Genomic DNA, 13,260 nt, shown 5'->3' on the forward strand with positions numbered 1-13,260 from the left:
CTCATTTGCGTATCTTCTTTGGAGAAATTTCTCTTGAAATCCTTTGATCATTAAAAAAATTGGGTTACTTGTGTTTTTATTATTGAGTTGCAAGGGCTCTTTATATATTCTGGATACCAGGCCCTTATCAGATATATGAGTTGTGCATATTTTCCCATTCGTTTGATTGCCCTTTCACTTTCTTGCTGGTATTATTTGCGGCACAAAAGCTTTAAATTTTGATTTGTCCAATTTATCTATTTTGTTGTCATGGTTGCTTGTATTTTTCAGGTCGTATCTAAGAAACCATTGCCTAATCCGAGGTCATAAAGATTTACTCCTATGATTTCTTCTAAGAGTTGTATAGTTTTAGTGTTAACATTCAGGTCTATGATCCATTTTGAGTTCACTTTTATGCATGGTGTAATGAAGGGCTACAACTTCACCCTTTTGCCTGAGGATATCCAGTGGTTTCCGTACATTTGCTGAAAAGACTATCCTTTCCCTCATTGAATTGTATTGGTATTCAATGCATTTCTGAAATGTCAACATTTTTCCAAAAAAAATTGTTGGGTGTCTCCACTTTGCCCGCCCTAAGCCCAAGCTGCCCAGTCAACCATTGTTTCCAGTAGCATTTTAAAGATATTGTTTCATGGAAGAGCACTTGTGGGAATTCCCTGATTGTTCAGTGGTTAGAACTCTGCACACTGCTGAGGGCCCAGGTTCAATCCTTGGTTGGGGAACCAAGATCCCACAAGCCTTGTGTCGTGGACAAAAAAAAAAAAAAGAAAGAAAGAAGAAAGAGTACTTGCTTTTGGTGGATCAGACAAACCTGAATTTGTTTTCTACTCCTACACTTACTGACCTCACCTCTCTGGAAAGTCACTGAACTTCTCTGAGCCTCATCCCTTTATCTGAGAAACATGCCAGGTGGACTGTAGGTGGGAGTGAGAGGACCTAAGAAAGTGCTTTGTAAACTAGAAAGTGAAGTGTCCTGTGTATTTTTTACTGATTGCTGCGTAACAGATTACCCCCAATCTTAGTGGCTTAAAACAATAGACATTTACTATCACACAGTTTCAATGGGTGAGGAACCTTGGCATGGCCAGACTGGGCTCCTTGGCTGAAGGTCTCTCCCAGGCCGTGTTGGAGGTATTGGCTGGGTCTGTGGTCATCTGATGGCTCTCTTGCAGAAGGATCCACTTCTAAACTTGTTGGTGTGGGCGGGACTCAGCCCCTCATAGGCTGTTAGGTGGGGGTGCCTTCAGCTCCTTGCCTTGTGTGTTTCTCCACTGAGTCACTCCCAACATGACAGCTCGCTTCATCAGGGCAAGTAAGGAGAATCACAGGGTGTGTGCACAACGGAAATCAGCCTTTTATAACCTAATCTGGAGTGATCATCCATCACTTTTGCATATTCTTTTCGTTATAGGTCCAGCCGACACTTGGCAGGAAGGGATGATACAAGGGTATGAATACCAGGAGGTGGGGATCATGGAGGGTCGCCTTAGAAAGCAGGCTACTACATCCTGTCAGGGCAGCAGGAACAAGGCATTTCTAGATCTCAGAGCTCAGAGGTGTGTCTTGTACATAGTGGGTCTTCAGCCAATGTTTGTTGAAAGAAGAACTCATTTCTGTAAAACGTGTTCTAACCAGCTGCTTTGTATCATCAACTTCAACCATTAGAAATTCAGTTCCATGTGTAGTTAGGCAACTAAAAATATAGCCCTGGTCACTTGCCTGCCTCATTTCCCCTGAAAACTACATTTCCCAGCTTCCCTTGCCAACTGGCTTCTGGTTAGGGCAAGCCAGTTGGGGGCACTGGTTGAGACTGAAGAATAGGAGAAGGGGAGAAGCTAGGGCATTTGCCTCCCACCCACTCCTGTTTTGGGTGACATCTCTAGTGGGCTCTGAGGCTCCAACTCCTACCATTTGGGCTCTTCCTGTGGTTCCAGCTCCCAGGCTTGGTAACACTGCCTTTGCCCTTCCAGCACTGCTGTTGTCATCTTTGAGCTGCTTCACCTTCCCCTGTCTGGCTCTTCAGCTCTCCCTCACCTTTGTACCTAATTCTCTGCATTAAATGCCACTGATTAGAGACCCTGGAATGGGCCCAGTTTCCCAAGTCAGACCCTGACCCATGCATCCTTTTAAAGTTTAGAATATCCGGTCTCCTTTGATGACTTGATCTCGTTAGGTCCTAACAACATCCTTCTGATCGGGTGGGAGAGGTAGCAGATGTGTCTTCACTTTACAAACCCTCATCTGCACTACAGCTCAGTTTGGGAAGGGGACCTACGTAAGGTGACACCATAGTGTTGAGACCCAATCTCGAATACCACACCCTCTGCCCTGGGCCCCTTCCAGATGTCACTCCAATTTCTGTCAAGATCCTCTGATGCCCAAGTGCTTTCATGTTCCCTTATGAAACCCCTGGCTCGCTTCACATTCGGCGGTGGTTCTTAACCCTATTTTTGTTAAGGGAGCTCCGGGGTAATGACCCTATAACTTCCGCCCAGTACAAGAGCTTAGGAAGAGAGTGAGGAGGGGCTGAAACCAGCTCATGCTCTGTTTGCTAAGCTGGGCATCTTGGCTCGGGGCTGAGCCTTCCCAGAGGAAGTGGCACCTTTTTCTAACTCATTATCCCAACAGGAGTGCCTTTTTCTAAATTTCCTGAGGGCATAATATAGATTAGCAGCAGCTCTGGTCAGAAACCCCTTTCAGATGAAATGCAAGCAACATGACCTCTCCTCAGAAAAATACACATATTCATACAAAATTGTGCATGATTTTAGGGGTTCATAGGCTCCCTTAAATGTCATGGTGCAGCCTCTAGGGATCGATGGAATTAAGCTTCATACCAACTTGTATAGTGTTTCAGGATTTCCCAAATGCTGTTCACCACCTAGAAAATGTTTAACACATCGCCACACCACTTTTACTATTGTTCATTTAATATTTCCTTTATATTAACTTCCTATAGTTTAATTGAACTGTGAAAGCATACTTGATAGCACTATCATGATATCTGTGAAGTCACAGGTTTGGTGTAGTGGTTAAGAGCTTGGCTCTGGAGCCAGACTGCCTGGGCTGGCATCCTGGCCACCACTTTTAGCTGTGTGACCATGAGCAAGTTACTTGACCTCTCTGAGCCTCGGTTCTTTATCTGTAAAACGAGGCTAATAAGACTACCTTCTGCATAGGGTTGTTGTGAAGATTAAATAATTTTGTGTATGGAAAGTCCTCTGAACGGTGCCTGGGACATAGTAAGTCCTCCATCAATGCTATTATTATGACACCAATATATTATGCATTTTCCAGTACATTTAAAAACAGACACACAATATTAAGATAAAAAAGCATCATGTGTGTGTCACCCCAAATGATCTTATGTACCCCAGTAGCTGACACATTTTGCGCTTTGGAAAATGCTGCTGAGTAGTCGTGACCTCTCACATGTATGTGTGCGCGGGTGCGTGTACACACACACACACACACACACACACACACACACACACACACACACACTCCAGCAAAAGAAGCAGGAAATCCCAAAGAGGAGATAAAGTAACTGATAGTGGCTTTGGAAGGATACTGAGAGGGCATCTGAGGGTCTGTTTGTTTCTGGATTACGGTGACAGAGCAATAAAGAAAAACAGACTCTATTTATCCTACTCGATGCCACTTCCAGAGAGGCCAGGAAACACATCCGCCCCTATCTAGTGACTGTTGCCGTGGGGCCCCCCTTGGTCCCTATCCTGCTAGCTGGCTGCAGTGAGCTGCTGAAAGCCTTCCAGTCGGGTGTGGGAGCTTCTGCTCTGCCCTTCTCCGTGGGGGGCACTCGCCCCTGGAGCCTGGATCTGTGCACAGAGAGGTCTGCTTTAGCAGAAGGGTGTGCTGCTGCTGTGGCCTAAAACACCTGTCCACAGTGGCGAGTGGGAAGAATTTGGGCCAAGCCTCGGGGGAATCATTTGTAATTTTGTCCATAATTTCTTACATCTTCTTCAAAAGCACCCTGATTTTGTTCTAGGGAGGCTCACCCTACTTCCCTAATGGTTCATGTGCTTCAAGTTCCGGGGGAGGAGCTTGTGACTGAAGCTAAACCAATCAGCTCTGCCCATCCCTCCTACCATGGTGTTTGGTTTAGGAATGGGCACATGACCCAAGTGGGTCCAATCAGAACCAACCTGACTCAACACTGGGACCTTTCTTTGAGCTATCAGAGAAGGAGCCTCTGTTCCTCAGAACCAGCAGTAGGAATAGAGGAGCCTGAAATGGCCAGAGGTGCCTGAGGATGGAGCCAACCCAGGGGGAACAGAATCAAGGGATGGATCCTTCTTCTATTGGTTGAGCCTGGATCACGCTGTGCCAGAAGTCCACCTTCCTCCTAGATTTGTCTTTTGCGAGTGAAAAATACAAAACCGGATCCTCAGACTCAGCCCTGGGAAAATGAGCCGTTTAACAGTTCCAGCTGGGCAGCTGGGGACTGCTGGTGGGCGCGACTTTAAAAGTTGGAAACCAACGTTATTTGCTTCTTCACTCTGTGGAAGAAATTATGGCCACGAGCTATACGTATGTCACCTTTATTCAAGATGACCATTCAACCTTAGTCTGGGCCATTCCACAGGAGCAACAATCTCTTATATTCATTTGGTATCCCCAGCTTGTAAAGTACCTTCAATTGCATTGCCTCTTTGGATGTCCCCGGAGTGACCCTTGGAGGAAAGCTGAATGGGAATTAGTAGCCCCAGTTTATAGATGGGCAAACTGAGTGTTAAGGGCTGAAGGTTCCTGTCCAAGACACACATCTGATTAGTGACAGGCAGGACTTGCATCCTTGTTCTACCATGAAATGACTGCTTTTCCTAATTCACTAGTAGGAAAGCTAAGTATACTTTGCTCAGGAGGCCACACTGCATGGGGTGGGGGGCAAGAGGGTGGACTCTGGACTATACTAGCTCCCAGCTGCTTACTAGTGATGTGATTCCAATACTAGTTTTCCTTTTGCGCGCCGGTTTCTGCATTTGTCAAAGTGGATGGTAATAACACCCGCCACATAGGTATCATCCTCTTTTGACAATGTTAAACCTCATTGTTGTGAAAAGTAAAAATCCCTATAAAGTATTTACAGGATAAATAATCCAAGTGAGCGCTTATTGTAACGATTCATTATGAATCAGAGTGGCGTCATAAAGCCTCAGGCTTGGCTGGAAAACAGCGGAGGGACAATTCCTTGGCAGGATAGGGGAGGCGATGCCTACAGCTCTTGGCAAATCCACTTCTGTCCAAAAGACTTGATGTAGAAACTGATGCTCTAAACTGACTGGTGATCAGTTTTGAAGGAGAGATGATAACTCATTGGTGTGACAAGGGAGGAGAGGGAAAAGGAGGTGTGTGTGACCGGGGAGGTCTGAGCTCCAGCTCTAAAGATGGTGTATCTGTCAATTGCATCCATCCCCTTTCCACTGGGGATGAGCCCTCGTCCAAAACACCTGCAGGGCTCAATAAGACACAAATTGCTGAAACCCACCCCCAGAATTTCAGATTCCATAGGACTGATTCCATAGGGACCTGAGAATCTGCTGCTGGTTGGGGGGCCCTGCTTCAGAACTTGCCAGGGACACCCCATTTTTATTGAAGTATAGTCCATTTACAATATTGTGTTAGTTTCAGGTGTACAGCGGAGTGATTCAATTTTTTTTTTCAGGTTATATCCCATTATAGGTATTACAAGACGTTGAATATAATTCCCTGTGCTATACAGTAAATCCTTGTTGCTTATCTATTTTATATATAGTAGTTTGTATCTGGTAACCCCATACTTCTAATTTGAGGGACATCCCATTTTTAACATTAGAAATGGTCCGGAAAATTTGGTGGAATTAATTTCCCACTGACCTATATTTTAATGTTAAGATAATATTTTGTTACTCTTGGTAATCTTTCAGTAGGTATCCTGATTCTTAGAACTAGATGTTCTCTGTTTTTCTTTTTCTTTTTTTCTAAATTTAACTTATTTATTTTTGGCTGCGTTGGGTCTTTGTTGCTGTGCGCGGGCTTTCTCTAGTTGCGGTGAGCGGGGGCTACCCTTCGTTACGGTGGCTTCTTTTGTTGCGGAGCATGGGTTCTAGGCACACAGGCTGTAGTAGTTGTGGCACGCAGACTCAGTAGTTGTGGTGCACAGGCTCAGCAGTTGTGGCTCACGGGCTCAGTTGCTCCGCGGCATGTGGGATCTTCCTGGACCAGGGATCGAACCCATGTCCCCTGCACTGGCAGGAGGGTTCTTAACCACTGAGCCACCAGGGAAGTCCCTAGACGTTCTCTGCTTTTCTAACTCACCTCACTTAACTGATGCCACATGCCAGGGGAGAGGGTGTATTCTATGTGCCATGTGTGGGTATGAATTGTTTTGGGGAGGTCTCCCTAAACCTGGTCTAGGCTTGCTTCTCCTACTCAACATACACATCCTCCTTCCCAGACAAGTCCAAGATCGCCCTCTGGATTTCCTCTGGCTTTTCTGGAAGAGCGTCTCTGTGGCTGCTGGTTTTAAAAAAGCCCCAGTAACAGCTCATGATTATTGAGCTCACAGGTGACACCAGGCTTGTGCCGTAACTTTACCAGCATCACCTCATTTAAGCTTCAGGCAGTCATGTGAGGTGGACGCTAGTACGACTCCCATTTTACAGATGAGGAGACTGAGTCTGGGAGAGGTTAAGTCACTGATACAAGGACATACAGGTGGTAAAGACAGGAATCAAGCCCAGGTACTCTGATTTCAGAGATATAAAGTCTTTGCTGGCTTTATATTGCTTTTATTCACCAAAATATCGCCAAGGAATATTGCCTTGCATTTTAAAATTTGATTTTAGTGCCCCTTCACGTATCACCACACTTGACCTTCACTATCACTATAGGACACACGACTTTATCCTCATTTGACAGATAAGGAAACCGAGGTGCCTGAAGTTTAGGCAACTCAAGCATGGACTTGGAAAGAGTAAACGACTGGGGCTGGGGTCTCTGGTCTTCTTCAGGGCCCAAGGGTTCGAGTTCATGTGACATGAATTATGATTCACTCACATGTTTCCAAGGATTAGTTGGGGGTTGTGGTATGTTTTTCCACAAACCACAACTATAAATGGACCGTTCGAGTACAGATTAGCCTGGAGAAACCATCACGGATTCCATCTGAGTAAAAGCAATCAGCCTTTGAATATCTCCAGGGATTCCAAGAATTGGAAATATAGGTAATAATAAACATGAGTATTCACAACAATAACAGAACAACCAGCATACTACGTGCTTTTCTAGGAGGCATGAAACCTTGACCCCAGGAAGTGCATACAATAGGTCTCACACCCATTTTAGAGATGAGGAAACCAAGCCTTAGAGTTGTCAAGCTATTTGTCTAAGGTCACACACCTCACATGTGGCAGATCCAGGACTCAAACCCTCGCTCCGCTTTCTCGGCACTTACTTGGGGCTGTGCTGCTTCCTTCCATTCACTTCCTCTCTTTAACCTTCCTGACCTCCAGGACACCCACTTTTGCTATGGGGTATCTTTTTTTTTTTTTGGCGGTACGCGGGCCTCTCACTGCTGTGGCCTCTCCCGTCGCGGAGCACAGGCTCCGGACGCGCAGGCTCAGCGGCCATGGCTCACGGGCCCAGCCGCTCCGCGGCATGTGGGATCTTCCCGGACCGGGGCACGAACCCATGTCCCCTGCATCGGCAGGCGGACTCTCACCCACTGCGCCACCAGGGAAGCCCAAGCTATGGGGTATCTCGGCTGAGGCTCCCCTCACCTCTAAGTGGTCTTGCTCACTGCCCATTAATCCTCATTATCACCTTCATAATAACATCTCTCCATAAATCTTTCACCACTTGGCACTTGATTATAATGTAATAAAGGACCATAATCTAAATTGATATCTTACATTTATTGTTGTTTAAATGATGAGAGAGAAGAAAAAGTTCATACAATATTTAAATATTTCTTTTCCCTCGAGGGCTGTGAATAGAAAGCTCTTTCAACTCCACTGTCGGTAATTTTTTTCCCCCAGTTTGAGGCATAACAGGCGACTGAGAACATTCCGGTGCTGTTGGTCTGTCTGCAGATACCAGCATGCTATGGAGTATGGTCTCATTTCTATACGGTCCCTATTGATTTGGGAAGCAATTGCTTGGTTTACACTAACTTAAGGCAAAAAACAGGGAGTTAATCTGCAGGCTGTGGAGGTGTCTTGTGGGACCTGTATCGGTCATCTATCACTGCAGTAATGCTGCATAACAAAGCAGCTAAAACATTATTTAGTTTAAAACAAAAAGTGTGAATTTGGGCAGATGAATTTGTGGATTAGCGATTTAGGTGAGCTTCAGTAGGGGTGGTCTCTGCTCAGCTCACTCACATGTCTGGGGTCAGCTGCAAGGCAATTGATCTAGAATGGCCTTGGGTGGGCAGCCTGGGGTGACCCAGCTGTGCTCCATGTGTCTTAGCCCCCAAGAGGATAGCTTAGACATGTTCTCATGGTGAAGGCTGAGAGGCAATAGCATACATGGAAATGCTCCAGTGCTTTCTCAAGCTTCTACTGTGTCATGAGCTAATGTCCCCACAGGTGTCCAGAGTCAAGGGGGTGGGGCAGAATACCCGACCCAGGTTGGGAAGGCACTACAAGTTACACAGCAAAGGGTGTGAATACCGGGAGGGGCCATTAATACAACTGATTTACCTGGAGCCCCAAGCAGGGAGGAGAAGTGGGCTTGCGTGGATCGGGGATCAGACTGCAAGCCGTCACACACCAAGGCGGCGCTGTCGCCCAGCAACTGCTCAGCATCTCATTTGTGTAGCTCTCTGAGCATCTTTTCCCTCTTGCCTCCACTGATGCTTTCTCTGCTGCCTTTGTCCATGTTATTGTGTGTCTTTGTGCCTTTGCTGGAACGTCACTGCCCTGGCTTACAAGACTGTCGACATCAGGCACCAGCCCAGTAGTGTGTGTCCTAACCTCACATTCCTGGGACAGACAAGCAGTTGATTCATCCCAGCCTCTGGAATCAAGCCCCTGCGTCGGGAATCTTGATTCTTCCCTGCACTATTCTGCTAGGGCTGCTGTCACAAAGTACCGCGGGCTGGGTGGCTTAATCAACAGACATTTATTTTCTCACAGTTCTGGAGACTAGAAGTCTGATATCAAGGTGTCCACAGGGTTGGTTTCTCCTGAGGCCTCTCCCTTTGGCTTATAGATGGTCATTTCCTCCCTGGGTCTTCACGTGATTTTTCCCTCTGAAGACATTTGTGCCGTAATCTCCTCTTCTTACAAGGACACCAGTCATAATGGATTAGGGACTATACTAATGACCTCATTTTAACTTAATCATCTCTGCAAAGACCCCTATCTCCAAACAAGGCCACATTTTAGGTACTGGGGGTTACGATTTTAACATACGAATTTGGAGACAATACAGTTCAGCCCGTAACATTCCATGAAACTTGTTCTTTTTCCTTCTTCCCCAGTTTGGTCAATGGCACCATCGACCATACACGGGTCCAGGATGAAAACTTCAGAGTCAACTTTCATCCTTCTTACCCCCCGCCTCTCATCCAACCCATCATCAAACCCAGCAAATACTGCACTCAAAATATTGGTCAATTCACTCCTTCCCATTTCCACCATCCCCACCATCTGTGTGCAAGTCACCATCCTCCTTCTGGATGCCCATGGTTGCCCCCTCCTACCTACCAGTCACTTTCAATCCCATTGCCCTGTTTCGTTTTCTCCATAACATTTACTACTGTCTAAGATCATCCTCTTGTATACTTGCTTATACCTGTCCCATTGTAGCAGTTGGTAAACTCCGTGAGGACAGGGGACTCTGTCTGTTTCGGTTAGTGCCGGATCCCCGTGCCTAGCTGTCTACTGTGATTGGCGACTGGTAGGTGCTCAGTGTTGAATGAATGAAAAGGGGTGAATCATGTAATACAGACGTGGCGGCAGGCTCCCCACTTCCCCACCGCCTCCTTGTTCTGCGTTGGTGGGCGGTTCTGTTAAAAAAAAAAAAAAGGAAATGAGAAGAGAGCACCCTCGAAAGGCATTGACTACAGCCCCAGATGCCATGTCTGGGTTAAGAACCCTGGGCCAAGGGGCTGCCCTGGCTGAGCAGGGCCTTAGCTGAACCCACGAAGTCAGGGTTGCTTGAGGCATGCCCTGTGTGAACAGGACGATGAATGAGGCAGACCCTGCTTCGACCTACTTAACATGAATAGCGAGGATTCCTCTGTAATGAATACAACTGCTGACCTACAATTAGTACGGAAGGCTGTCCTCTAATTTAGTCCACAAAGCGGTCCCAGCAGGACCTCAACTTAGAAATAATTTGTCAGCAGTTAGAGTCATAGAATGGCAGCGCCCAATACTTAAGAGTGATAAAGCTGCATCCACTTAAAAACTATTCTGTAATTCTGCCTCCTCCCTGGCCTGCTCCCCAGTTAATCTAAATGTGTTTATTTATGACGTCTAGCCTTCCTACTTCCCAAAAGGATTTGATGTGGCTTCCATTAAAGGCGCATTTCAAATAGGGAGAATGATTTAAAGAGAGAAGAGAGCAAGACAACTCCAAGAGGCTGCCCTGCAAAGCCAGAGGGGCAGTGAAGGGGGCCCTCTGACTGAGGGGCGGAGGCAAGCCAGGAAGCGGGGTGGACATGGGGGTGGGAGGTGCAGACCTTTGAGATCTGAGGATGGGAAAGGTCTAAGCCCATCCCCTCCCCCCAGGCATGGGGGGGAGAGTGTACCTTAAATCTCTACTCCCCGGCGCAATGCTTGATGTTTCCAGTCTGTTGACCTCTTGAGCTGTCTTCTCCAAAGTCATGTTTTCATTTTGCCAGAGAGGAGAGCCTGTCCTAACCCTCTGGGCATATTCTCCCAGGTGCAGGGGGTGAGGAAAGGGAGTTGAAGTGGGTGTGTGTGTGTGGAGAATGGGGGTCGATCAACACCAAGCAAAGCTAATACTTATATAGACCCCACCCCGTGCTAAGTACTGTTCGGAGCACTCTGTATGAATTAACTCAATCTTTAGGTAGTGATCCTATTATTATCCCTACTTTATAGATAAGGAGTGGAGGCCTGGGGAAGTTAAGAAACTTGCCCAAGGGCGGCACACAGCAGAGCTAAGATAGGAGCCCAAGCGGTGTGACTCCTGGATCCCGGGGCGCAGTAAATGTTGTCCACCACGACCACAGAGCTTTTGGATTCTACATCTTTCCACTGGGAAGAAAGGACTTTGAAATGGTCTGTTTTTCTGAGAATGTGCCATAATTATAATCATGGCAACACTTACTCCTTTTCCTCTCTGCACTCAGACCCATAGCATAATAAAGCATTTCCCAACTTTCTCTCTTCCTTCAGTTTCCCCTTGTTAGCCCTGCCAATGACCTCCAATTCCCCATCCACCACATTCTAGGTCTTCTGAGATTCCTGGAGCTCGGCACAGATTGGCCATCTGAACTTGGGCAACTTATTTCAGTAATCTGTGCCTCAATTGCCTCATCTGTAAAATGGGGATAATAATAGTCCCTAAGTCTTATGGTTCCTTTGTGACTTAAACGACTAATACGTACAGAACAATTTACAGGGCAGCTGGCAATCAGCAAGAGCTCAATAACATTAGCTACTACTGTATTCATTGTATCAGTTCATTGGGGCCATGGAGATTTCAGGTAGGGTTCTGGAACCGAATTTTAATAAATGCTCTACAAGGGCATCCAAATGACAGGGAAAGTTGGGGAACACTCTTCTAAGGCAACATATGCTTTTTTTTTTAAGATACGAAGACTGAGACCCAGAACAAGGAAGTGGCCTGGGAAAGGTCACCCAAAAAGAAATTGGGGCTAGAATTCAAGTGACCTAGCTCCCTCCTGGCCAAGAGTCTTTTCCAATATACCTAAACGACTAGAAGTTTCTATACCTCAACCATGTCACCAGAGTCCTGGTGGGATTCAGTGTCTTAAGAAAAATAAAGTCAACCTTGGTTCAAAATGGCCCTTGATTTCCCATCTCTTTTGAACAAAGACTCTCAGAGATCAAGTTTAACATATGATGACATATAGATACCCTCTCGTGACATCTTGAGGGGTTGTGGTGGCCTTGGAAATGTGCTGCCTAGAAGTCTCTTCCGGGGCAGACTTGCTGCCCAGTTGTGGGAAGTGAGGTCAGTAGGCAGCCTCCAGCTGCCTTTAGGGTCTACCTGAGCTGCAGACCCCCTCGCCCAAGGTTATGCCCTTCCTGGTAACTAACTGGGTGAGGTAGGGGTACTAGGGTCTGATGCCCCCTAAGGGGCAGTTCTCACTCCAGAGCTCCCTGCTTGGTTGCCTAGGTCTTTGTTGGGCTGCATCATAGTTCATCTTCTTACTGTGCCCGGTCCTGTTTCCTCTCATTCGCTTCACAGGTGTTGATTCTTAAAAAAAACATTTTGCATCCCAAACACCATCTCTGCAGAAGGGTCAACAACAACGGTGGCGGTGTGGAAAGGGGGATTTTGGCCGTGGCGATGAATTTTGCCAAGGGGCACACGATGGGGAAACAGACGGTGTATCACATAAAATGCATGCTTTTAAGGAAGCCTTGGCTGACAGAAGTGCAGGAGACACCTAAACATTTAAATCACCTTTTCCTATTGATTAAGGTAAATACTTTACTGATGGTTTTAATCAATACCCCTATAAATCCTCCATCTATGATGGGTTTACTGTGCATTTAATGTTTCTGTCTTTAACTGACTTACATCCCCCTCAGCCCAAAATGATGAACGGAAAGTTAGAAATCATCTTGGCTCTGACAAAAATGGGGAGTATTCTTTTTTTTCTTTGTTTAACTTGAAGAACTAAACCCTTTGAACATAAGTCAGCAAGCCTGATTTGGTCACCAGTGGTTGGTCTCATTTCTTTATCTCTCTGGGTCTCAGTTTTCTCATCCGGAGATGGGGGAAATGGCTGCTCTGCCCATGAAAGATAACAGCTGAGAAAGCCCTGAAGCTGAAAGGGAGTCTTATTATAAATGACTCAAAGCAGGGATCTGCAAGAAAACTCACAGAATCTTCCACGGTATCCACAGGGAGTGGCCATGGTGGTCTTGGACCCTGTTAATTCCTCCCACAGACCTCCTTCTGCACTGCCATCCACTGATTGATTTGCCCATTTAGTCAGCTGAGTGTAAATATCCACCTGTCAATCACTCCATTATGCTAAGTGCCCATCGAGCCCGGAACGGTGATTTACACCCCTCTGTGGAAAGCCCT

The 13,260-nt window shown here is 46.4% G+C and overlaps 1 long non-coding RNA gene across 2 annotated transcripts in view; it reads left to right on the forward strand.

The window, feature by feature from the left end:
- LOC125962645 (uncharacterized) overlaps window positions 1–13,260 on the forward strand; it is a 601,794-nt gene that overhangs the window by 299,034 nt on the left and 289,500 nt on the right. The window lies entirely within an intron of this gene.

This window comes from Orcinus orca, chromosome 20 (genome assembly GCF_937001465.1).
Source record: "Orcinus orca chromosome 20, mOrcOrc1.1, whole genome shotgun sequence".
Classification (NCBI taxonomy): Eukaryota; Metazoa; Chordata; class Mammalia; order Artiodactyla; family Delphinidae; genus Orcinus; species Orcinus orca.